General features: G+C 56.0%; 1 protein-coding gene across 12 annotated transcripts in view; it reads left to right on the forward strand.

Annotated features, from left to right (window-relative positions):
* Positions 1 to 24,722, forward strand: part of CAMTA1 (calmodulin binding transcription activator 1) — a 731,766-nt gene that overhangs the window by 194,070 nt on the left and 512,974 nt on the right. Inside the window, exon 1 of one of the 12 annotated variants that reach the window (XM_045858551.1) lies at positions 2,657 to 2,700. The exons of the other annotated variants lie outside the window; for them this stretch is intronic. The gene's annotated coding sequence lies outside the window, so the exon portion shown is untranslated. Of the gene's footprint in view, positions 1 to 2,656; positions 2,701 to 24,722 lie in introns of those variants that run through there. 12 annotated transcript variants of the gene reach the window in all.

Consider the following 24,722-nt stretch of genomic DNA (forward strand, 5'->3'; position numbering starts at 1 on the left):
TCAAACCCCGAGACAAGCTGTAAGACCTAACCCACACGCTCACCCACGTGTGGGGAGGGCGCCGCCCCGCAGTAGCTCGCCCTCCGTGTGAGACGGGCCGTGTGTTTCGGACTGTAAGACGCACTCCCCCCCCCATTTGGGAGGAATGATGGTTGTTAATGCTGTTGCTGGGTTCTGTTTACCTTTACATTGGTGAAATATTATGTTATTTATGCTATTAAATATTTTGCCATGTTTTTTGCTTCAAAAATTTTTTCCTATTTTTCCTCCTGTAAAACCTAGGAGCGTGTTATAGTCCGAAAAGTACGGGTGAGCTCCCTGCTCATTAGCACCCGCGCTCACTCCGCGAGTGTTTGTGAGGTGCCCACTCTGTGTCAGCTTGAACTTGAGAGTTTGTGTTCATGGGATCTGGGAATACTATTTGATGTCTTTCTTTTTCTTTTTTTTAAATGAAGGGAGGGCAGGGAGGAGTAGACGTGGTCCCATCTAATTTTTGTGGGTCATTCTTTTTCCTTCTGCCTCCTTCCCTGGGGTCCTCGGGTTCAGGCTGGCGTCCTGCAGATGAGCCTCCCGAGGAGGGACTGTCCGAGTGGCCCAGAGACCCTTGCTGCGCTCTCTGCGTCATTTACTCTGCCTCCCGCAGAAGAGCGGAGTGCGGGCGCCGACGGAGCTTCTCCCCGGAGGGCCTGGTGCGGCACCTGGTGCAGGCGTGGGCGCCCCCCTGGGCCTCGATGTCAGAGAGAGTCTTGGGAGCACCCTCGTGAAGGATTCCCGTGGCCCCCCCGCCGTGGTTCCCACAGACTCTGCAAGGACACGGGCTGGTCCTGTTGGGCTCTTCGGGGTCAGGGGTCACGTCCGGATCACACAGGTGGTGGGTGGAGCTGGGGGGTCGGATCCTCTGTGGACTCCCAGGTCAGAGAGCGGTTCTGTGGGGCACACTTTTTTATGGTCTCACATGGGTTAACAAGCAAGGGGTCACGGGGGCAGTGAATGAGACCCGGCCGGAGGCGACGGGGGAGTGCCGGGCAGGCCTGCGGTGATGCCGGTGGCGCGGGCCCGGCGGCCGAGTTCTGTGCCCCCCCGTGTGCTTGCCCCACGGAGGGACGACATTTCGTTATTAGCTTCGCCCCAGAAAGAACAGGAGGGGATGAGATTCAGGCAGGACTCTCTTCTCCCCTATCTGGGAACTCCATGGTCAGTTTAGAAATATTCTGTCTCCTTCCAAACCCTACCCCACCCCCCCCAGATTTATACCACCAATTATGCGGACTAGCAAAGCAAGCTCCGAGAGAAGGCTGCTTTTATAGATGCCTTTTTAGCGCGGACAATATGGTCGCGGCACCAAACAGTGGCCTCTGCCTCCTCCAGCCACGTAGCCATGGTAATCACAGAGCGTGCGTATGTGAGGCGAGATTTGTTTCCCGTCCTTGGGGTCAGAGCCATTTCTGGAATCATTTCTCAGCTTTAATGCGGATCCTTTCCCTTCCTAGCCATTAAAGCTTCTCGCCTCTTCCGGCGTCGCTGTGCTCGGAGAGAAGCCGGCTTGACCTGCTGCCTCGGCTCCGCTGTCTGCGCTCCGCACCCAGGGAGCGGCCTGGGGACCCCGAAAAGAGGGCGCTGGGTACAGGGCAAGACTGCGCCGCCCTGCTGCAGGGTGTCTGGTCCGCCCCCGACTCCGTGGGCTGCTGCCCTGGCCGGAGGGCTGGGGTGGGCAGAGGGGCACCCGCGTACTCTGGTGCTCCAGTGGCGGGGTGCGCCTGGCCCGTGCACCGAGTGCAGGCCAAGGTCTCGGTGGGCGTGAGCCCACCGTCGGGGCCTCAGTCCAGTGCTGCCCGGAGTGTGCGGCCTTGGTTGGGTCCCCTGGCCGGCACGTGGAGGGGTTGGACTCCCTCAAGACAGGGCTGGGCCTGGGAAGCTACCCGGGGGATTCGGTGGTCAGGTCTTTGTTTTGCTGTGCAGGTGTGTTGGGGACGTTTGGAGCGGTTCCCGCTGAACAGCCATGTGCTCGTTGGTGGCAGCCTTTCTGGAGGAGGAAGGTCGGATTGGGGCCGGGGTTAAGGCCGTGTGTGTAAACTCAACACCATACCCTGTGTGGGAGGAGACGCAGGGGTGAGGGCGGCTTCCGCGGTGTGGGGTGCCAGCGACCGAGCCCCAGATATCGTGGGGGGACAGGCTCCAGCTCCCCCCTCAGCTCCCCAGGGGGGACAGCGCTTTGCTGTCACTAACGCTGCAGGGCACCGGAGAACAAGACAGCAGCAGCACACATGGTAACACCACAGACCGGAGTCTGTTTGGTTTGGTGCTGTGTAAACATGGACGAATGTTCGCCAAGACGGAAAACAAGGATGCAGAACACTGCGACCCCTGCGTCTCTGACCGGACTGCTTCCTGGGAAACCCAGTCGCGCGGTGTCCTGGCACCCTGTTCCCCCCGGGCGCTCCCAAACTCCGGCTCCTGGGCAGACGTTCCGCGCCGCAGCCCTGAAAGTCAGGGCTCCCCTCTCTCTTCTGTCCCAAGTCTGTGGCTCGTGGTTCCAGAAACAGCTGAGGCTCGAACAGCAGCTCGGCCGGCGTGATGGTTTGTTATGCAGGGACGCAGGCACGGCCGCCGTCTGCTCGTCCACAAGGGCTGTGAGGGCGCGAGCGTGGAACACGCAGTTCTGTCCTGAGTCCTGGAGTCATTCATCCTGGAACCAGGAGTGTGAGTTGAGCCTGGAGCGGTGTCATGCGACAGCATGGTGATCAGGGCCAGCCACAGGGCTGGGAAGGGGCAGGGCTGACCCCGGCCCCCAGGAGGCAGTTGGCGCCTCCTCCGTGGGGACTGCAGCTCGGCGCTGGTTCTCACAGGCCACTGCCCAAAGCTGGGTGGGTCTCGCGCTCTGGGCCGGGGAGCCCCACCTGCCCTGGACCAGCCTCTTGGGTTCCAGGCTCAGGCCGTGGTGGTGGCATCCTGCAGAAGCATGGGACTCAGGGGCCTGCTCTCCCTCTGCTCTTAACCCTTCCCTATGCTCAGGCCGAGGAGGAAGCCTGTGGACCCGCCCAGGGGCCGGCGGCCACCATGGCTAAGGCCGACCAGACACCAGTGTCAGAGATGCTCTGAGAACCCCCTTCTGGGCACGCCAGCCCTCGCCAGGTGGGACCCCTCTGCACTTACACGGGTGGTTTCCGAGCGTGGCCGTGATGGATTGTGCTCTAGCAAGGCCTTGACAGTGAAAAATGGGGCCGTGCGACGGAGCCCAGCGGGGTGGGGTCCCTGCCGAGCCGGAGCCCCACACCTGAGCAGGCGTCTCGAGCCACTGGAGGGGTGGGTGCCCCCTCCAGCCCCCCGAGGGGACGGGGACAGCTGTGCCTGCCCCGGCCTCTCTCTCGGCTCTCCCTGCGCGTGAGTCAGCTGGCGCCCTCTCCCCGCCTCTCGGGGCCGGAACGTGGCATCACACGCGTGTTTTCCTGCTTCCCCGCTTTTCCTTTGTCTCCCTCTCTCCCTTTCCACCTTCTCTTCCCTCCGTTTTTGTCCGATTTGCAATGATGACGAAACCCTGCGCACTGGACAGAGTGAGCAGGGCCAGGAGGGAGGGTGGCGAGGGGCCTGGGGGAACTCGGGGAGGACAGGTGTGTTCACTGTCTTGGTTTGGTGATGCTCCCAGGTGTAGACGTGCGTCAGAACCCGTCAGCTGCGCACATTAAATGCACCCAGTTTGTCTGGTCTGAGTTCCCCTTCAACAGAGCGTCTGTGAGAAAGCCCCACCCATTTGCAGTGGGGGGGCGGCGAGGAAGTGTTTCTGAACGCTTGGCTTGCACAGGAGCCCGTCCCCTGCTTCCCTGTACGGCGGTGGGGGCGGGGGGGCTGCGCCTCGGGCCGGGGTGGGTTATTCCTGGGGTCTGGGTGCTCCACGGTCATTATCAACATTGACATCGACGTCAACTGCCACTCTCTGGGGAGCAGTTTAGTATATGTGACAAACCTGGGAAATGGCTCTTGTGTTTGTCCCCAGACACCTGGAGAGGGGACGGGGAGCGGCCCGTGTGAGGCCACCCGGCTGGTCAGCAGCGGAGCTCCGCACCGCCCCAGGCTCCAGGGCGTGTCCTTTCCTCCGCAGCCAGCCACCTATGGGACGGAAGTGCCACTCGGAACAGTCGGCGGAGTGGGTTGGAACTCGCATCACCCGCCCTTGGGATCGGGCTGGAGGCTTCTCTCGCTCTTGGGCATCGCTGCTCGGCCTCTGTCCTGTGTCCCCGTTCCCAGCAGCGTGCCATCTCTCTTACTGTCCCTCTCCACAGCTTTGGGTGGCCGGCGAGAGAGACCCACGGGAAGGGCCAGGGAGGGTTGTGAGTTGGACAAGGGGTGGGGACGGTGTTGTCCCTGTGCGACAGGGAAGGGACTTGAGGAGCAAGATTTTTACCTCGGCTCGGCCTCCCTGAGCAGTCTGGGGTGCCACGAAGCAGCCTGTCCTAGAAAAAGTCAGATTTGGTCAGACCGTGGTTTCTGAGTTTTGGGGTCTCCAGGTTGTCTCTCAGATGGGAAACCAAGCCTGTAACACGCGTCGGAACGAGGCTGCATCATGCCCTGTGTGTGCGGGGCTGAGACTGGGCTGGGAACCTAGCGTGGGCTCTGGCCCAGACCTGTGGGGGCCTCCGGGCTTTGTCAACCGCACGTGCGAGCTCACGCCCATGGGCGGCTTCCTCGACAACGTAGGGCACGCATGTGACTCTCCGTGTAGCTCAGCCCTCAGACCAAAACGACGAGTCAGACAGTGAGACCCGTCCTCACGGGAGATGACAGACGGGGGCTGTGCCAGGAGGGCTCACGCGCCGGGAACTGTGCGTGACGGAGCAGTCGGGAGATGGTGAGGCCCAACACGTGAGCTGTTCCAAGAGGTGGAATAAGAAGTGAAATCCGCAAGACCTGACCGGGAGATGATGGGGCAGTTTAAAAAAGCGGATCAATTCGTTATCCTGAAAATAAAAACACACAGAATTGAAAGTCAAAGAGAAGAAAAGTCCCCCAAACCAACCCCTAACACGTGGGGTAAACGAACAGATGCGCTGCTGAGAAGGAGTTTGTAAACCATCGGGGGGCTCGCGGGGGCTGCCGCTCCAGGAGGTGGGGCCGGAACACGCGGGGAGGAAGGCCCAGCACACACGTGTAGTAGGGCCTGGGCCGCTGTGGACCAGGCGGCGCGCTGCGGAGAACCACGGCTGAGGGCGCAAAGAGGACGCGCCCGCCCAGTGCGAGTGCACCAGAGCCCCCTCGGGATCCACAGAGCAAAGCCCACACGTGGAGATGGCGCGGCGGGGCTAACGGACACGGGGGGGGGGGGGGGGGGAGGAGCTGGCTCCAGAAACGACCGGGCAAGCGACCCAGTCAGTCAGACCTCGTCGGTTTGGACAGACGTGAAACAGGGAGGGTGCAGCGTGGGCGCCGCCTTCTGCGTTTTCACGCGTCCTTCCGCCAAAGCGAACGAGGGGCAGACGTGCCGCTCCGTCCCGGTCCGGTCCGCTGTCCGCCCGCACGCCAGCAGCGCGCCGCCGCCCGCCGCCGCCCGCCGCCGCCGCCGCCGCCGCCGCCAGCAGCGCACAGAAGCAGCCGCGTGCGTCTTCCCAGCGCCGCCGCGCGGGCATTGTTCGCCCGCCGGGTCGCTGGCGCAGCAGCGTCTGCTCCGCGAGGACCTTTTGGGGATAAACCTTCTGATACGGGCTGTGGGCCTGGGATCCCCTCGACAGGTGCCGCCGAGAATGAAAATGTGATCTTTCCAGGGTGCTTACCTCCTATTAATAAGAGAAAAAAGCAACCTAAATTAATCTCTGGAAGTAAAGTGCCATATGAATCAGCTTCCCTCGCTCCGAAAATAACTTACTGAGAATTTATAGATCCCCTAAGTTCTGCTGATTTTTTATATTGTTTACTTTCCTCTCCAAAATATCAAATAATTCACAGGTGGTAGGTACCGGGGCTCTGTGGATAATTTGAAATGAGAAATGGACAGCAAGAGAAATTTCCTTCTCGGGGGTCAGTGCTGGGGTGACTCCCTAAGACTAATGGCGCTGGATTAATAACCCGGGGCTGCTTCGGTATTCATAGCCTGTTCCCTCCGAAGGCTGGGATATTTCCCACTTTTATGTCCTGCACAGAACTGTAAAGCAGAGATGGTTTCATTGCAGCTCTGTGCGTAATGAGATGCGCAGGGGCTGCTCCTGCCCATTAATCAGAGTTTGGGGGAGGCTTCTGGGAGCCTGACCTATTGCCGAGGCAGCTGATCTGAATGCAATGACTTTCCCCTGTGGGAGCCGGGGCCAGCAGCCCCGCGAGCTGCCTCTGCAGGCTTGGGGCCCGAGCCGCGCAGCTGTGCTGCGGAGAGGGGGGGTGGGCACACCTCCACGTGCACAAGGAACTGTGGGGGGGACAGGTTGGCAGTGTATCCGCCCGGTTCTGGGTGTGTCTCGTCAGCTGCTCTGGCCTCAGCGGGGTGGGGTTGTCGAGGAGGGTGGGTGTAAGCTGCACTCGCCAGGAATCTGGGGGCATCTCTCTGCCAGGCCAGGCGCTGGGCTGTCTGCTGGGCGGACACCTCGGGAGCCGAGACCTTGCCTCTGCCGTCAGGATGCTCCCAGAGGCGTGGGGCGGGAGAGGCCCAAAGAGATGGTTTCAGCGGAGCCACCTGGCGAAGCGGTGGAGAATCTGACTGATGGCGCAGGACGAGCACCGCTTGCCCACTCCGGCGGTGGAGGGTCGGGGGGCGGGTCTGGGTCTGGGTCTGGGCAGGCTTCCTGGGGAAGCAGTGTCTGGGCTGGCTCGAAGGAGTGATGGAGACTGGACCCGGGGCAGGTGACAGGGGACCGCTTGGGCAGAGGCCCGGGACGGAGATGTGCCAGCGTAGCCAGGGGCTGCGAGCGTGCTACCCTTCTGCTTATACGTAGGTGGGCACACATGGCCCGGCCAACATGTGGCCCAGGCAGATGTACCCCGGAGGGGAGAGGCCGGAGGGAGAGGAGGAAGCATTTGGGACAGCAGTTCAAGGTCTGCTGCTGCACTGTGACTCCTGTCAGAATCTGGACATAAGCTGAGACCATGAAATCAGTTTCAAAATGTCTTAGAGACCTTCATGAGTAGTTTCCCATTCAGGAAAACAGAGGTGGGGGTGGCATTCCTCTAAACAGACCGAGAGATATTAGTGCTGGGGGCAACAGTAACTGTCTACCGTCTCTGGCGTGAAGTTCTCCTGGCCACACACGCCGATAGGTCTTGTCCTTGTGCTGGTGGCTTTCCCCAGCGTTTGCGGAGGAGGGCTGGGGTGCATTCCCGGTTGGGATTCTGCAAGCCATGGTTGGAGTTCGTGCTTCCAGAAGTTTCCACCCTCCCACCCTCATTCCCTGTTTGTGTTTGGACACACACACACTCTCACACACCCTCACACACTCTCACACCCACACCACTTGCAGGGTGCTGAGATTCCTGCTAACATCCTGCATATCAGCACGGAAAGGCCGCCCTGAGGCTCAATGGCAGGACGCTGTGCTGCAGTTAAATGCCGGCAATTACGGTGAAAACCGGAAAGCAGGGCCCCCGGGAGGCTCCCTGGACCCGGGGGGAGGGACGCATGGAGACTTGGTTATGTGTTTCACTGACGCAGAGGCCAGTTTGTGCTAGCTGGCATTGCCTTATCTGATCTTTCATCTTGGGCCTCGTGTGGGCCTGCGTCTCCCGTGTACTCAGTCATCTCGGTGCTCCCGGTGGTTGCGGTGACTTTGACTTTTTATTTGTTCCCTTGGATGGTAAGGCCTGGGTGTGCACTTACTGTCACCCAGAAACAGCCTTTAGCAGTTTTCTCCCTGACACTTTCCTGGGTCCCAGTTTATGGCAGAAACAGCCGAAGGGAAAAAGTGTGTAACGTGGACCAGCCAGCAGCGACTGGGGGTCCCCGATTTCTCTCTGCGACAACAGTGTCGTGTCCTGCTTCTCCTCCTTGCTGCCGTCTGTGAACCTCAGCCCTGCCTCTAAGGCTGTCCTTTCTCCCGGCGTTTCTCTGGTCACGCTAGCCCTTGGCCGCCATGGTCGGCACCGGGCTCCCTGCGGTGCGTGTCCAGCGGCGTCCCCATGGCACTTCAGTACTGTCATTCATCATCCTGTGTCCCCGCCGCTTGGCCCTGAGGTCCGTCTTCCGGCCGGTTTTCCTACCCAGGGCATCACCTGGAACGTGCACATGCTCTGTGGGTGTCTGGCCCGTCCGAGGTGAACGAGTGCACACTCTTGTTATCTCTGACCAGGCCCTCAGAGCGTTCTGACATTAGGGTTTTCAATCACTTTAAAGACCGAGCGCTTAGCTCCCAGTCCCTCGCCTTACCTCCTAGATCCAGCTGAGAGTGCGGACGCGTCCACCTCCGGCCCCGAGATCTGTCCCGAGGTCTGGGGACTAAAGTCTAACCCGAAGCCTGCAGGACCCGGAGCCAACCAGCCGTCTGGACTTGGATTCCTCCTTCCACAAAATGGGAAGGAGAAATCCTTCCTCCCTGCTCTCATCCGTTGTATGAGTACGCGGTTCGCATAGATTAAGCCCCACAGAACTTTCCTAATGTAAAACATTGATGAGGACCAAAAGAAATGTCAGTGCAATCGGGGTTCTGAGCACCATGGGTTGCAGAATCGTGTGTGACCTGGTGACTCGCTCATTCACTCATTCAGCAAACAGCGAACCACCTGCTCTGACGGCCCAGCTACTTCGACGGGCCTTGGGATGCAGGGGGACAGACAGAGATCTCTGCTGAGCTCATTCCCACGGGGCAGAGAGAGGCGACCCTCAGATGCTGCGTGGCGTGCTGTCAGGCAGGTGCTAAGAAGGAAGACTACGGCCGAGGAAAAAGACAGAATCTCGTGGCACAGCTGGAGAGACTTTCCGAAGTGGGAGGCGTCCCTGGTTGGAGTCAGGTCCGGGTTCAGATCCTGGCTCCCTCATCCTCTGAGGCAACTAACTTAAGCTTGCCGAACCTCAGTTGCTTTATAGTATGTGGGCAATGTTCATTTTCCAGGGTACCTATTGGGGACAGCAAGGACTTCAGTTCGAGTGTGACTGGCACACAATAAGGCTTTCCTCTGTGGGAGCCTCGGTTGTTGTTACAACCATCATCAGTATCACTACTGGGAAACAAAGGGCTCCGTTAGTCATCCCCACCCCACGGTCTGTTGCCAGGGATTTTGCAAATACCAAGAAATAGCTTCCTTTGTTTTGCAAAGCCTGTGACTTCAGCCGGGCAGTTCAGCTTCTCCAGAGCAGTGGTTCTGGCACTGTCGGTCTTAGGGCCTCTCCTCACTCTGACAGTTACTGAGGACTCCAAAGACGTTTTGTTTATGGGAGAGAGCGACGATATTTACTGCCTTAGAAAGGAAAACTGAGAGATGGTTACAATCTGTATTAACTCATTGAAACATAACAGCAATCCATTCATTTCATGTGCATATAAATAGCCTACTGTTTAATGGAAAAGAACTGTATTTTCCAGAACAAAACAACATTCAGTGAGGAGAGTAACATTGTTTTACATGTTTGGAATTCTCCTTAAAGTCTGGCTTAATGAAAGGTAATTGAATCCCCATGTCTGCCTCTGCCTTTCATCTGTTGCAGTATGTGAAATAAATGAAGAACTCTAGCCTCACACAGATCCGTAATTGGAAAAGGAAGAAGTACAGACTTTTAATTTCCTTTTCAGAGATTGTGCGCATTCTTCTTTGATACTACACCAAAACTTAACAGGTTGTACTTTCTTAGAGGTTAGTTGCGATGTGGAATCTGAAACTATATTAGCAATTTTTTTTTGTACCCTGTTAAAGTTTGTTAGCCTGTTCTTTTTTGGGGGGGGGAGGTGCTATCTTTTATTTTTATTATTACATTTTTAAAAATCCTCACATGAGGAATGTTTGTTAATTTTAGAGAGAGAGAGAGAGGAAGTGGGGGAGAGAGAGAGAGAGAGAGATCAGTGCAAGAGAGAAACATCAGCCAGTTGTCCCCCTGTACGCACACCGGCTGGGCTCAGATCCACAACCTAGATATGTGCCCCGACTGGGAATTGAACCAGCAACCTTTTAGTGTAGGGGATGACACTCCACCCAAATGAGCCACCTGGCCGGGGCAGGGAACTGTCTTGTAATACGGATATTTGCGAAGAGCTTCTACGCAGTCATGGTTCTGTAAAATCACATCAGTCGTTCCAAAAATACTGGTTTGCCGAGGTGTGCACATCTTAGCAATGTTGGCATATTTCACTGTGCAGCACCACAAAATTGCCTTTTTGATATCATTTCCAATGGATGTTGTCAGAGAAGTTGTTAAGTTGCGTAAGCTGTTGAATTCACAGTGGCGAATACAGGTTTTCCCAAATTCTGATTGTTGCTTAAAAACTTAAATTTTTGGCTGGCGTAGCTCAGTGGATTGAGTGCGGGCTGCAAATCAAAGCATCGCAGGTTCGATTCCCAGCCAGGGCACATGCCTGGGTTGCAGGCCACGGCCCCCAGCAACCGCACATTGATGTTTCTCTCTCTCTCTCTCTCTTTCTCCCTCCCTTCCCTCTCTAAAAATAATAAATAAAATCTTAAAAAAACCCAAAAAAACCCTAAAATGTTGTCATTGGCACTGAATATAGTCAGTTGAAGTGATAGTCGTGCTCCGTTCACTATGAAAAATACCTGCCCAATACCTGCCTGGTGTTAATTTCTAATTTTATGCCATTGTGGTCAGAGAGCATACTGTATATGAACTGAAATTTTTAAATTCATCAAAACTTATTTTATGGCTCAGAACATTATCTATCTTGGTAAATACTCTCTGTGCACTTGAAAAGAACGTGTCTTCTGCTATTGTTAGTTGGAATGTTCTCAAGTAGCAAGTAAGTCAAATTGGTTGATAATACCGTTGAAGTCTTCTCCTTCTTACCTTTTATGTCTATTTGTTTTGTCAGTTATTAATGGAGAGTTTTAGAAATCTCTGCCTATAATTATGGATTTGTGTATTTATATCAGTTTTGCTTCATATATGTGGAAGCACTCTTGTTTGGCGTACAAATGCATTTGTGATTGTTAAGTCCTCTTGATTAATTGACTTTATCATTATAAATGACCCTTTTCATCAGTGGTAGTAGTTTTTGTTCCAGAATCCTCTTGGGTGATCCTCTGATTAGCTTTGGCGTGGCATAGTTTCTCCCACCCCTTTACTCTCAGCCCGGTTTTTGCCTCTGTATTTACAGTGGGCCACTGGCAGACAGTGTGGGGTTGAATCTTGCTTTTTAAGACGATCTTAAACCTCTGTCTTTCATTTGAAGTTTTTAGGCCGTTTACATCTAATGTGATCATCAATGTGGTTATGTTTCCATTTGACTTTTATTTTATCCGCCTGCCCCCCTTCCTACCCTTTTTGGGGTTAACTGACAGAGTTCATGATTCCATTCTATCTGCTTTATTGGCGTATGAGCTGTAACTCTATTGTTCTAGTGGTTGTTGAAGAGTTTGCAGCATTCCGCTTGAACGCGTCACAGTCTGCTTCAGACGACGTCACACCGCTTTGTCCGCAGTGTAGGCGCTCCACGGCAGTGTGCAAAGTTCCGTCCTTCCTTCCTTTGCCTGTTCCACGCTTGTATTTTACTTCTAGAAATATGTGAACCCCATGGTTTTTATTGTTTTTGCTTTAGATAGTTGATTATCTTTTAAAGAGACAGATAAGAAAAGCACCTTTGTCTTCACCCACACATTTGCCCTTCTGGCGCTCCACATGTCCCGCCGCAGGGTCAGATTCCCACCTGGTACCGTTTTCCTCCGGCCGGAGTGACTCCCCTTAACGTTGCATATTGCTCATGTCTGTGGGCCATCAACTCTTTCAGCTTTTATATCGCTGGAAAAAGTCTTTATTATTGTTAAACTTTATTTACTTATTTTTTTATAGAGAGGGGGAAGGGGAGAGAAAGGGAGAGAAACATCACTGTGCGGTTGCCTCTCAAGTGCCCCCACAACCCAGGCATGTGCCCTGACTGGTCATTCAACTGGTGACCCTTCGGTTTGCAGGCTGGCGCTCAACCCACTGAGCCACACCAGCCAGGGCAAAAAAGTCTTTATATTTAAAAGATATTTTCAATGGGTAAAGAATTGTAGGTTGACAGTTTTTCCTCTCAGAACTTTAAAAGAAGGTGGTGTTTCATGTCTTCCGGCTTGCTTGCATTGTTTCTGATGAGAAATCTGTGGTGCTCTAATCTTCGTTTCTGTCTTTTTCTATGGCTGCTTTTAAGATTTTGTCATTATCGCTGGTTTTAAGCAAGGTGATTATGATGTGCCTTGCTATGATTTCCTTATGTTTCTTGTGCTTGGGGCTCATTGAGCTTCTTGGACCTCTGGATATATAGTTTTTTTAATCAATTTTTCACATTTTTGGCTATTTAAAAAATTTTTGTCACTTCTCTTTTGGGAACTTGATGCATATATGATCACTAATGTTTGTTCTTTTTTCTCTCTGTGTTTCACTTTGGAAATTTTCTATCGCTACATCTTTAAGTTCACTAATACTTTCTTTTGAGCTGTCTAATTTCTTGTTAATTCTAACCAGGATTATACTGCATCTTATACTGCATCTTAGGTTTTCATCACAGTTTTCTTTTTAAAAAGGTTTGCTTGGGTCTGTTTAAAATTTCTGTGCCTCTTCTTAACACGATTAATTTTCTTATCTAGAATTTTATCATGGCGTAATTTTTGGTTTGGTTGTATTGATTTTTTTCTCTTGGTGAGTCATATTTTCTTGCTTGTTTGCATGCTTGGAAAGTTTGTGTTTGATCTGAGACATTATGAATTCCACCTTTTGGGTACAGTATATCTTTTCATTTCTATAAATATTCTTTCAAAAAGTTTATTGGTTTGAGAGAGAGAGAGCACGCAAAAGAGAGAGAGAAACATTGATTTGTTGTTCCACTTATGTATGCACTCATTGGCCGATTCTCGTCTGTTCCCTGGCCCGAGCTCAAACCCACAGCCATGGTGTATCGGGAGGACACTCTAACCGACCGAGCTGCCCAGCCAGGGCCTCTGAGCATCCTTGAGTTTTGTCCTAAGATGCGGTTGTATTCCTTGGAATCAGTGTGACCTGCTCAGGTCTTGCTTTTGCACCTTGGCGGGCGGGCCCAGCGCAGCACCGAGCCTGGGGTTCGTTTTCCCCACTCGTCGGCAGGGGCAGGTGCGCTATTCCAGGCCCCGGTGTGGATGGAGGTGATTTTTCTTGTTCTTTTGAGCGGTTCACACTGCGTGCGCTAGGGGGCTTTCTCACACACGGGCACCGGTCCGCACTTATTTGAATACTCAGGGGGGAGTCTCTGGGTAGCTCTGGAGTTCCCTTCGCCACTCTCTCTGGTGTTTGTACCTTCAGCTGCCTTGGCTCCCGGGAGCCTTGGGTCCTCCTCCTCAACTCAGGGGGGTTGCGAGGCTCTGCCTGGGTTCGCTTCCTGCTCCAGGGCCTGACACTTTACAGAGCAGCTGGGGTAATCACAGGTCTTATTTTATCTGCTTTTCACCTCTTGGGGAACCACTGTCCTTCATCTCCTGGTGTCCGATGTCTAGAAAGCTGACGTTTTCCATATACTGTCCAGCTTTTTAGTTGTTCTAAACAGGTGGCCACGTCCCAGCCCCTGTTGCTGCACCTTGGCCAGAAGAAGTGGTTATGCCAAATACCCAAGACTGGATCACCATCGTTGGTCAGTTGTTCTTTTTAAGTGCAAGTGGTGTTCCATGGGAAAGGTGGCTGGTGTAGCTGGCAGCTGAAACAGTTACACAAGTGATTGCTTCCAGACAGTCATCAGACTTTGGTTTGCGGCAGAGTGCTTTATTCTTGTCACAGAACATTGAAAAGATATGCAAGCAAAGAGTGAGATCTACTAAAATTAATAATTTTTACTGCTTCATTAAGGAATTCTTAAGCGAAACTGGTGTGTGTTCCCGTAACTGCACGGTGATGCGGGATGCACGGTGGTTAGCATAGTTGGTTGCCACCGCCCTCCTCTGTGCCAAGGCCCCAGCCGTTTCACCCACCGGTACTTTTGCTGCGTCGGGGCAAATGTCAACACGGCGAAAAGGGGGAAATAACTACTTAGTATTTTACAAGAACAGTTTTGGATTCACGGTCCCTTAGCAGTCCCGCAGAGGCGCCACGGCCCCCAGACCAGACTCGGAGACCTGCTGTCCTGCAGACGTGTGCACAGAGACACGTGCGCAGGTGTCCTTGTACCATTGCTCGCACGGTCACAGGCGTGAAAAACTAATGGTCATCGGTAGTAGAGTGGATAAATTGTAGGATATTTATACCATGCGTCGTTGGTAGTAGTTAAAACGGATAAGCTAGAGCTGTGTGTATCTGTATGTCTCAAGATCAAAAGAACTGAGGGGGGAAAGGACAAGTTGCAGAGAGAGACGAAGTGTATGGTACCATCGGTATAAGCTTACAGTGTAAAAAAACATGTTGTTTATGGAGACCTACGTATGTAGCAAACACACACTAAGTGAAACTAGCAGCTACCTCTTAGAGGGAGGGAGGAGAGCGAGACGGGCTAGTTAACAGGAACTCGAGCAATATGTGTCATCCTACTTTTTAAAAAATAGTTATTTATTTATTTTTAGTGTGAGGGGAGGGAGGGAGAAAGAGAGGGGGAGAAACATGGGTCAGTGACCTCTCCCTCACGTTCCGACCTGGGGCTGGGCCCATGTCCGAGGCACGTGCCCTGACTGGGAATTGAGCTGGTGACCCTTGGCCTTGCAGGACGGCGCCCAACCACCTGAGCCACACCAGCCAGGGCTGCAACTCCTACTTTTTTATTTTTAAACAATAAATCTGAGAGAATGTAGCAGAATTGTTACATTGGTTGGCAGGTAGGTTTTTATGGTTACAGTTTTGGGGAAGCTCGAAACCCTTCATAATCCTCATTCTCATCACAAAACGTACGAAAAGGGAAGACGTGTCAACGCGTGATGGGTCACCACCTCTCTGTGAAGAGTCCCAGCGAGTTCTGGTCGGTGAGCTCACGTGGTGTCACAGCGCCAACGCTCCCATTTACGGGGAGACGGCAGTCCGCCAGGGGCTTCACGAGCTCAACACTGAGCTTCGTGGTCCCCCGTGAAGTGGGGATTCTTGTCCTCTGCAGCCTGGTCTCCCTGCATTCCGAACGCTCAGCTCGCCCGAGGTCAGGCGGTTAGTTCGTTCTGAAGTCACAGGCGGGACCCAGGTCTTTTGGATTCAGGGTCTGGGCCTTTTCTAGCCCGCTAACGTCTGAGATGATTGACTTTTCATCTGAAGTGATTCTGTTTCTATTTCTCTTCTAAGTCTTGCTCCAACCCCCCTTTTTTTCTGTAGTTTGTTATGTTTCTACTCAGTGAGCCAGCCGTATCAGTTACATCGTGCGTGTCGCTCCAGCAACAGTGCGGCGGTGTTATCAGGTGTTACTACCACCGCTCTGCTGTGCGGTGAGATTCAGCTTGGCTGACGCCCCTGGTTTGCAGAGGGCTCTTCCCGGCAGCCGCAGCGCTCTTGTTTCGGAAGCCAGCAGCGTCGTGGCCGAGTTTTGGCAAGGCCGGGGTTGGGGCCGCTTAGGGCTGAGTTTAGGGCTGGTCCCGTAGCCTGCAATAAGGAGGACTTCTTTATCAGCTTGTGATGGATCATTAATAATATTTTAGGTAATAGAACAAAAGAACCTTTTGAGGTTGTTGACGATAATATCCCACTGACACATCAAGCACTGTCTAAAGATTTATTTGGATTAATGGAGTGGCTGATGGGAAGAGAGATGATGCATGTTCTCCTGCAGTCCTTCCTTCTTGCAGCTGTCGGATGAAAAAAACGGGGGCAGCATACTGGGGATGACCTCAGTACCCCTGGGGGGGTGGGACGGGGGCTTACAGGGTTTAAAACTAGAAGCTCGAGGGTTCTGCAGGTGTGTGGACCTGCCAGCAGTGCTGCGGAGCCTGGAGAGGGCTCACTCGGCGGCGAAGCAGCGAGGTGGGCTCAGAGAGGAGCCTGCGTCCAGCCCTTGCTCCGGCTAACCTGGCGCCGGCTCCCGGCCTGGCCCGGCGCACGCTCCGCTGCTTTCTCTCTCTGTGCGTCGGTTCCTGCCTCTGTCTTCTCGGTCTCCGGAAGTCTGACAGTGCTTTTCCTAAGTGTGAGATACATTTAAAAACAACACAGCCTAGGGAAAGAGGGGCTCTCAAACGCTGTTGGTGGGAATATACATTGGTTTGATTTTTTTTTTTACCGTAATTTGCAAGCGCGATGATGGTTAAAAGGGCCCACTCCGGAGTCAGACGGCCACTCTTTGGCTGGAGGACCTCGGGCAAGTCCGCTGACTTCTCCGTGCCTCCCCTTCTCCGACTCTGCCACGGGGGGCGGGGGGGCATCGGTTCCCGCGTGACTGGGTTGTTGTGGGGAGGGGGAATGGCAATGCGTGAAACGGGCACACAGTGGGGACTCGCAGCCCGTGTTAGCTGTGCCGTTCCGTCAGAGTGAAGCCACGCATCCTCACGAGGCGGCATTTGCACACCGAGGGGTCTGTCCTGTAGGAAAGGAGTCGCAGACACTCAGAGACATGCCTGCACGGACACTCACTGTGGCGCGGCCATCGGGGAGTCTCCTCCGCGTCCGCCGAGGCGGGCCCGGCTCCCCAGGCCGCGGCTCCCCGGGTTGCGGCTCCCCGGGCCGCGGCGCACCCGCGAAACGCGGTCTGTGCAGCTCCGAGAAGGATACGGGGTCCGTATGTGCTGCCGTGGGGAGAGAGCAGTGCCTCGTTATTAAGGGAAAAATGAGTTTTTTATGCCATTTCTGATGGAAAAATTTAAACATCCAGTAAAACTGAAAGAACTTTGCCGTGAAACCCACGTGCCCACCAACTAGCCTCCACAATTAGCATTTGTTCTGCTTGTTTATCACCTGTCCACCCCCCACCCCCCTGTCTACTCATCTTAGGGTTTTGATGTCATTTTGGAGAAAGTTGCAAGCATCAGTACTCTCCACCGAGTATTTCAGCATGCATGCCTATCACTAATTAAAGTTTATTATTTGCTTATAGTTCTTTTGAAAAATTAGTTTTTATAACCACACGGATAGCGTAGGAAGCCACTTCTGTAAAAAACAGAGACATTTATACATGCGGGTCTGTGCAGGCCACGGCAGAGCATCTCGGGTGGTGACCCATTAGGAGCAGGGTGACTGAGCAGTGTCCTTCCGCTTTATAGGTATATCGAGTTTGAATTATGCCACTTAATCTAGTTGTGGGGCATGGCGCTGTGGCTTTTCCTCCTCCTCCTCCTCCCTGCTCCTCCTCAGACAGTTCCAGAAAGCTGTGCCTCCGTTCCGAAGGCGCACAGCGCGCACGCGGCCGAAGGGGGTGCGGAGCGCTCTCCTGGGGCACCTGTTGCGTCCCGGGGTCTGGGGTCCTTTCTGATGGCTTCGTGCGAGGACTCTGAGGGGCAGCTCACAGCTCGCCTGTCCACACCTGCACGGCCGTGTCAGCGCCCGATCTTCCCGAAACCCCGAGGCACAGACGGAGATGCCGAGGGGAAGGTGTGTGGGTACGTGGGGTGATTTATCTCAAGGGCGTTTTATTCTCTGAGATGCATGAAGCTAATTGGCAGGTGTCAACTTGGCTAATGGGACTTGATTTAAAGCCTGAAACCAGAGTTCTAAAAGGCAGAAAGACGAGGCTCTTAGATTTGCCATAATTAGGTATCCAAGCGCTCAAACGCACTTGATAATTTTCCCCTCGTTTCCGTGGGCTGTTCAGTGTGGGAAGGGAAGATGGGTAACCTGTAAGGGAGCGGGGGAGTGAGCACAGACCTATATATAATTTACTTTTCTGGAAAGACATACAGTCAAGCCGTTTCAGTCGCTTTCTTCTGGGGGCGTGGGTCCTGTTCATGCTGCCTGGGGCTGGGTGGAGTCCGTCAGAAGTGGTGGAGACGTCCTTTTTTGTGGAGGGATTCAGGGCCTCGCGGAGCCTCGCGGTGCACGCTGGTCAGTGCGTTCAGGGCGAGGAGAGGGTGCGGCTCCCTCAGTCCTTCAGTACGCGGGCTCTGCCGCTGCGGAGTGGCGGCCCCCTCTTTCGGGGGCCGCAGCTCACCCCATCTTTCCAGTGACGTTTCAGACACGGTGGGTTTCAGGATGCTGACGGAATTCTTTGGCCTTTGGCATTTTGGAATCGAGTTCGAGGTTTCACGCGCAGGCAGCGCGGGTCACTGCAAGCCACCGCGGCCGCGTTGTCCCTTGCTGATAGCCTAGCGCCGGGGCCGCAGAGACGTTGTCATGGTGTAGGTGACGTGTGTGTTATAAGTTGTCCACACACGTGTGCGTGTGATGGCCTGCAGCAAGAGTGCCTCGATGTGGCGTCACACGACAGGCTTCCAGGGTTGCTTCAGAGCCCAGTGTGTAAATATTCCACATTTTAAAATCGTCTCGGATGTGCTCAGACCGTGGGCGGGACGGCCTCTCCCGGAGTCGTCCTCTCCATCAGGAAGGACGGTGCACAGCTCCCGCAGGCGCCCGCCTGCGACCTCTCGCACCGGCACCGGCACCGGCACCGGCACCGGCTGTCCGTCCGCCCACCCCTCTCCAGCACGGGTGTGAGAGCAGGCGTCGGGCTTTGTCGGTTCACCTGTAAGAGTGCAGGTCGCCAGCATCGCCAGGGAGAGTGCAGATTAAAACCCGGACCCGGGACTCGCTGCCTCTCCCTTCGACCCCCTCCCCCGTGTTTTACAAAGGCGGGGACAAGCGGGCGCGGGGACCTGGAGGGCCCTTACGTGTTGCCCCTGTGTCAGGAGGGGCGGGGAGAGGAGAAGAGGCTGGAAAGTGATTCCTTAGAGGTGGCCCCCGGGCCCTCACGGGCAGTGGGGTCAGACGGGCTGCGCGTTTCTGCTGGCGGCCCTGCTGGCCTGGGCGCGGGCTCTGCGTCCCCAGGCCCGTGCCTGCCCTCCTCCCTGCGCCCTTTCCGTAGGGGCGGCCGGGAGGGTCGGGCTAGACCAGTGACAGCCGCACGCACGTGCGCGTCCATCCATTGTTTAAGAGGCCAGTTAAGCTTCCTCTCTGAAAACACACACACAACATAACATAAATCAGAGCCGGAATCTTTTAACATTTACAGTTTTAAATGAAATTCCTGTTGAGAGTCTCTTAAGCTGGATTTATATCTGATTTTGCATTGAACTGTGTCGTTATGCGGGGCTGAGAAACTCTTACGAAATTAAGCATAATGTGAAAACATGCTGAAAAGACAGTTCTGTAGAAATGTGAAACATTATTATGTTATAGAATATTGGAGTGAAGAAATATGCATAGAGGCACAATTACCACGGACATTTTTCTTTTAATGATCCTTGTACAATCCTTGGCAGAAAGGCTTGCTGACGTCTCCTCGTAGATAAAGGAAAATTGAGACGATATTGATATTCTACATCCATTTTGAATTTCAGAGACTCCCGAGCTGGCGACCCAGTCCGCACCCTGAAACCCCGCCTGGCCCAGCGGGTGTCTGCAGGGACCCCAGCAGGCAGGCTGTGCCGTCTGTGCCGGGGGCCAGGCTCACGCCTACGCCCCGTGCATGGGTCAGGAAGTTGCAATAACAAGTGGACAGATTAACTTCTGGACGCTCTGAGCTGGAAGCTTCTAGAAGCTACTGGGTTGGGTCACACTGAGGTGGCTGGATCCTTTCTCTCTGAAGAGTTTCTGGGATGGGAAAGCACCCGTCTGGGGTGGTTTGGTGGTAGTCTTGGGGATACGGTGCTGGAGACCCGTATCTGGGGCTGAGCCTCATCGTTTTCAGCTGCGGGTGGGTCGTAGCCCACATACCCCCCAGGAGACCCTGCTTGGCTTTGTTTCCCACGGGAGACCCCCCAGATGCCCACTCACCTGGCTTAGGGCTAAATGGATACTTGTTATACCCCCTGGATGTTGTCCTTTCTCCCTCCCACCCTGAAGCCAGCCGCTCCAGTCTCCAAAATGACCCCGACAGCAAGTGCCTTATGCTGCCCCTCAGCCGAGCCGCGTGGCCCCTCGGCGTGGGTCCGGTGTGGGTAGAAGAAGCCCCTTCCCTCTGGTTCCTGGCAGACCTGCTTCTTGTGGCTGGGGCCTGTGATGCTGGAGGAGGAGGAAGGAGGTAGCATTTCCTTGTCTCCTGGGCGCAGTCCTCAGGGCAGCTGCCGGCCAGAGGTCCCAGGCAGCTGGGCCAGGCTGGCTGCAGCTCTGAGATAGATGCCAGCCTTCCAGAAACCCTCCCCCACCCCTCTCCCGTTCCCCTGTCCCCTGCCGTGCTCCTAGAAGGTCCCCTGGCGCACTGAAGCTTTCCCAGAAATCCTCCTTGGGCCTTTGCCCTCTAGGCCTGGCACTGAGATGTCACCAGCCTGGGTGGGGGCGGGGGCGGGGGAGCAGAGGCTGAGGTGTCACCCCAGGCCCGAGCCCAGAGGCCCCTCACACCTGTGCAGGGAGGGCCTTGTGAGAGGCCCCATGCTGGGTTAGACTCACGGTCAGGTGACAGTCACCTCATGCCTTAAATGGGGCAGCGGCTGCTCCGGTCTCTGCTTCCTTTTCTTTTGCTCTTCTTGGAAACTCTTCAAGGACCTCAAGGCCTTTGTTTCTTAGAGTTGCTTGAAATTAAGCAATTTCATTCTAATTTGGGCCTGTAATGTCTGGCTCTTGACCACCAGAGGTCACTGTAATAAGGTAGAAAGCAGGTGTTTTGGGGAGAGGCTTAAGTTGGTAGTTGGCTCAAAACAATAAAATAAAATAAATAAAAAGAAACCAAAGAGAACCCCCCACATTTTCTAACGGGCCTCGGAGGGCTGCAGTGTGCCCTGGGGCGTGGGCGTGCAGCCCGAGCACCCTCCGCGCTGGGGCAGGGCTGCCCGGCTGCAGCGCCGGGCGGGACCGGGGCAGGACCGGGGCGGGTGGCCTCCCAGGGAACACCCGCCTCCCCGGGCCCCTGGCGCAGCAGGAGGGCCTCCTCCCGGCCTCACCCAGCACACACCTGGGCTCCATCCTCAAAACCCATTTGTTGCAGCAGTCTCGGGGTCAGGCTCTCTTAGAAACATGTGTGAACATGTGTGCATGTGTGTGCATGTGTGTGAGGGGGCCAGTGACAGTACTGTCCCCTGGAAGGGTTCGGTGTTACAAAGAAAGGAGGCTCGGCGCACGGCTTGAGCGCTGAGTGCATGGCTCACAGGCAGTGCTTGGTCAGTGTTGGCCACAACAATATTCTTATTAGGAGGAGGGTCAGCGGAAACATTAACACCCCCAAAGAGTCCTGGACTCTTTCTTGGGGAGCCAAGACGCTCCCCTCCCTGCCACCTTTGGTCACCTTTATACGTCGACGCTGTCGGGAGGAGGAGGAAAAGCCTGTCTTTGCGGACAGCCGTTCCTGAGGCAGGCTCACCCCAGGGTGCCGTTGTCATCTTCGGCGGGTGGCTGGCAGGGGAGCCGCAGGGCTGCGAGGGGAGGCTGGGGGTCTGCACTCAGCGAACGCTTGGACCGGCGGGCTGGAGCCTTCCTGCGGTCTGCCACGCGCCAGTCTCCCTTGCCATCCGGAGAGCCCGAGTGGCCTGCGCACAGCGGAGTCGCAGGCGCGTGCGGATCTCCGCGAGTGGCCGGGTGGCGTGGGAGAGGCCGGCTTCGCTTGCAGGCAGGTGCTCGCGTTGCCCACCAGGAACGTTTGGAGGATATAAGGGTCTCGGGAAGGCGGATGCATTGCCTGGGTCCTCGGGGGGGCCGTTCGGGCTGCCAGTGGAGGAGGTCGGGAGCGGTGATCTACAGGACACGCTGCTGCCATCGCCTTCAGTGGTAATTTCCCTGATGTCTCTACAGAGGTGACACACACACACACACACACGCACACACGCACGCACGCACGCACGCACACAGACAACCACTACGGACGCAGAGCAGGTGCTGTAGCTGCCGGGGCTGTGACCCCAAGTCCAGACTGGCCGCAGGCTGCTCTGACTGATTGTCAGGGTCGGTGGGGAGAGCCAGGGAGACAGAGCAGGGCAGCTGGGGCCCGTGGTGGTCGTGCTGTGCCCTCTGGGGCCGTGGACGGCGTGGGCTTCAGGGGCGCTGGTAGGTCTGGAAGGCCCTGAGGCCGAAAGGGCGCGGGCCCAGTGGCAGGTGGCGATGGGCCTCCAGCACGGAGGCGCCGCAGCGGGCGCCGGGAGGGCTCCTGCGCTCCGACCTTGACGCCGTGGCATTTAGAGCTGGATGAGCTGGAGGCAGGAAGTTCTTAGTTCTCCCTCTCCGGGGACCCGGAGCCTCAGCTCCTCACCTGCACTGGAGAGGGTGCTCATCCCTGCGTGGGGTCCTCCTGCCTCCCGCCGCCACCTCGCCTCCAGGCCTCCCCCTCCCTCCCTCCCTCCCTCCCCCTCTCCCTCCCTCCCCTCCCGCGACTTCCTGTTCTCTGCCCTCCCGCCCGCCCGCCACGGCTCCTCTCCTCTCCCCGCGTCATCCCATCGTCCTGACTTAGACCCTAAACCCAAAACCCACTGTGTGAGGGTTTTCTGTCCGGGCTCTGGGGTTCCTTGGGGGCAGCCCGCGATGTAAGCCCAACAGCGGCTCCCTTCTGCTGGCGGCAAGAAGGGGCCTCGAGGGGGTAGCCTGCACCCCAACGCTCTGCGCAGGCCATGAGTCCGCCTGGTTTTTAACTGTGCGGATACCGAGCAAACGTTTTACACGCTCCCCCTTCAGTCCTCCTAGGGACCCCAAGACAGCAGTGCTAACGCCGCCCCCGTTTTTTGGTGCAACAGCGAAATTCAGAGCATCTAAGAGATGACTTGCCTGAGGTCACCCAGCCGAAAGGTGGCCGCACCCGGGGCCTGCGCTCTCTGTGCCGTGTGATCCGTTGCCTGCGGGCACGCGGCCAGCCTCTCCTGGGAGGGCCCGGCAGTCACGGGCCACCCCTGCCTGTCCGAGTCCACCCCGCTGCAGTCGGGACACCCGCCCCGGCTCATTCTACCCTCAGCCGAAACAGACCCCAGCCGGCCCCCGCCCGCCAGGACCCCCCCCTTCCTGTAGCCTGACTAGTCGGCAGGTTGCCCCAGGCCCGCCTGGAACTCTTTAAACGTTTAAATATTTCCACATTTGAGAGGTTATTTTTATGCCATCAGAACCATTACATGCTTCTTGCAGATGCCCTTGAGGGAAAAAGGTTTCGGGGAGGGGGGACCAAGGGGGACCCACGCGGCTGAATCCTGGTCTTCCAGTTCGAGACAGGGAACGGGCCTGCGGGGCGCGCCGTGCTGACGGCCCCGAAAGCGGCAGCGGCGGTGCGGGTTTCCAGCCTGCTCTCGGAAGAAGCCCGCCACCGTCTGCCTGCTCGTGAGCCGTGTGGCCGGCGAGGGCTTGACGTCAGCGCGTCCGTCTGTGCCCGGTGCTGGCTCCCCCTTTCCGTTCCAGAGCGGGAGTTCAGAGGCCTTGGATTCGCCTGGCTGAGATTTTTTGACACCGAACGGCAGTGTTCATCACGGCGTTCGGCGCTGACGTGGTGCTTAAACCTGAATAAGATGGAAGAGAAGAGTGGTTTCAGTGCTGCCGTTGGTTCCCACGCTGCTTTGCCAGGTGCCCAGAGCCCAGCTCCTCTGGAGTGGCCCGGGGGTTCTCCCACGGGTGCCCTGTTGGGGGGAGAAGAGGCCCCTCCGCGAGAACCCCCCCACTCTGGCCCCTCCGGCAGGAGAGCACGGGGAGTCCAGCTGCAGACCTGCTTCCGCACATGAAGAGCGATATTACTTCTGTATTGGAAATTTCATTTTCCCTGCTTGGTATGCAAGCAGATAATTGAGACCTAATTTACTTTATTTAATAAGCCAGCGACCTCTCGGATTTTTCTGGTGGCGTACTGGGGTCTGAGCACGAGCCAGAGCAGCGGGAAGGCAGGGCGGCAGGACCGCCCTGGTCCCCTGACAGCCGCGCCCCAGGCAGCAGCCTGCGAGGCCAGCGCGGGCCAGGCAGGAGCTTTGCACGGTGCCGCTGGGGGGGCCCGGGGACAGCGCCCAGTGCGCTCAGCAGCCCCCTGGGGGCACAGGCTTTCTCCCGCCTGGGGTGGAGCTGACGTGCTCACTCTGTGGGCGTTCCTGGGTGCCTGGCACTTTGCTTGTCAGACGGAGAAGGCCCTGTTTCCCCTTGACCTCAGGGTCCGGCGGGAGAGGCAGTGGGAGAGGTGAGAGAGTGTGTAGTTCCACCTGGGAAGGGGTGTGGGTGTGGGACTCCCACGGGACAGTGTGGAACACTGCTCCTTCCACTTACCTGACGTCCGGCCCCAGTGAACACATCCAACTTCTTTGAGCCCTGGTTCCTTCACCTGGAGAACAGGCACAGCAATGCTTTCCCTTCAGGCTCGTTGTAACGACCGCTCATCAGAGCGGGTGCTCAGGCCGCTCAGAGCGGGGCGGCGGGGGTGGGGGGTGCCCATCAGGGCTGCGGGCCCCTGGTCGACGAGGGAGGGGCCCCAGGGCTGCTTGTCGGGATTTCTGCATCTGCTCCCGAGACCCCTGGTGGGGCTGCTGTTCCCTCTCCTCTCGGAAGTCACAGGTGGGTGTACGGCTGTCCGCGCCCAGAAGCGACGTGGGTCTCTTCTGAGCAGAAGCTTTAGGAGCCAGTGTGCGGTTTGCTCCAGGACCTTCCCCGAGCTCTGCGCCTCTGTCAGCCTGGATCCCTGCGGATCGCCAGGGTGCCCTCCCCACGCGCACTGGACCCGTGATGT

This window comes from Phyllostomus hastatus, unplaced genomic scaffold, assembly GCF_019186645.2.
Source record: "Phyllostomus hastatus isolate PE091 unplaced genomic scaffold, TTU_PhHast_1.1 phas_scaffold_182, whole genome shotgun sequence".
NCBI classification, from domain to species: Eukaryota; Metazoa; Chordata; class Mammalia; order Chiroptera; family Phyllostomidae; genus Phyllostomus; species Phyllostomus hastatus.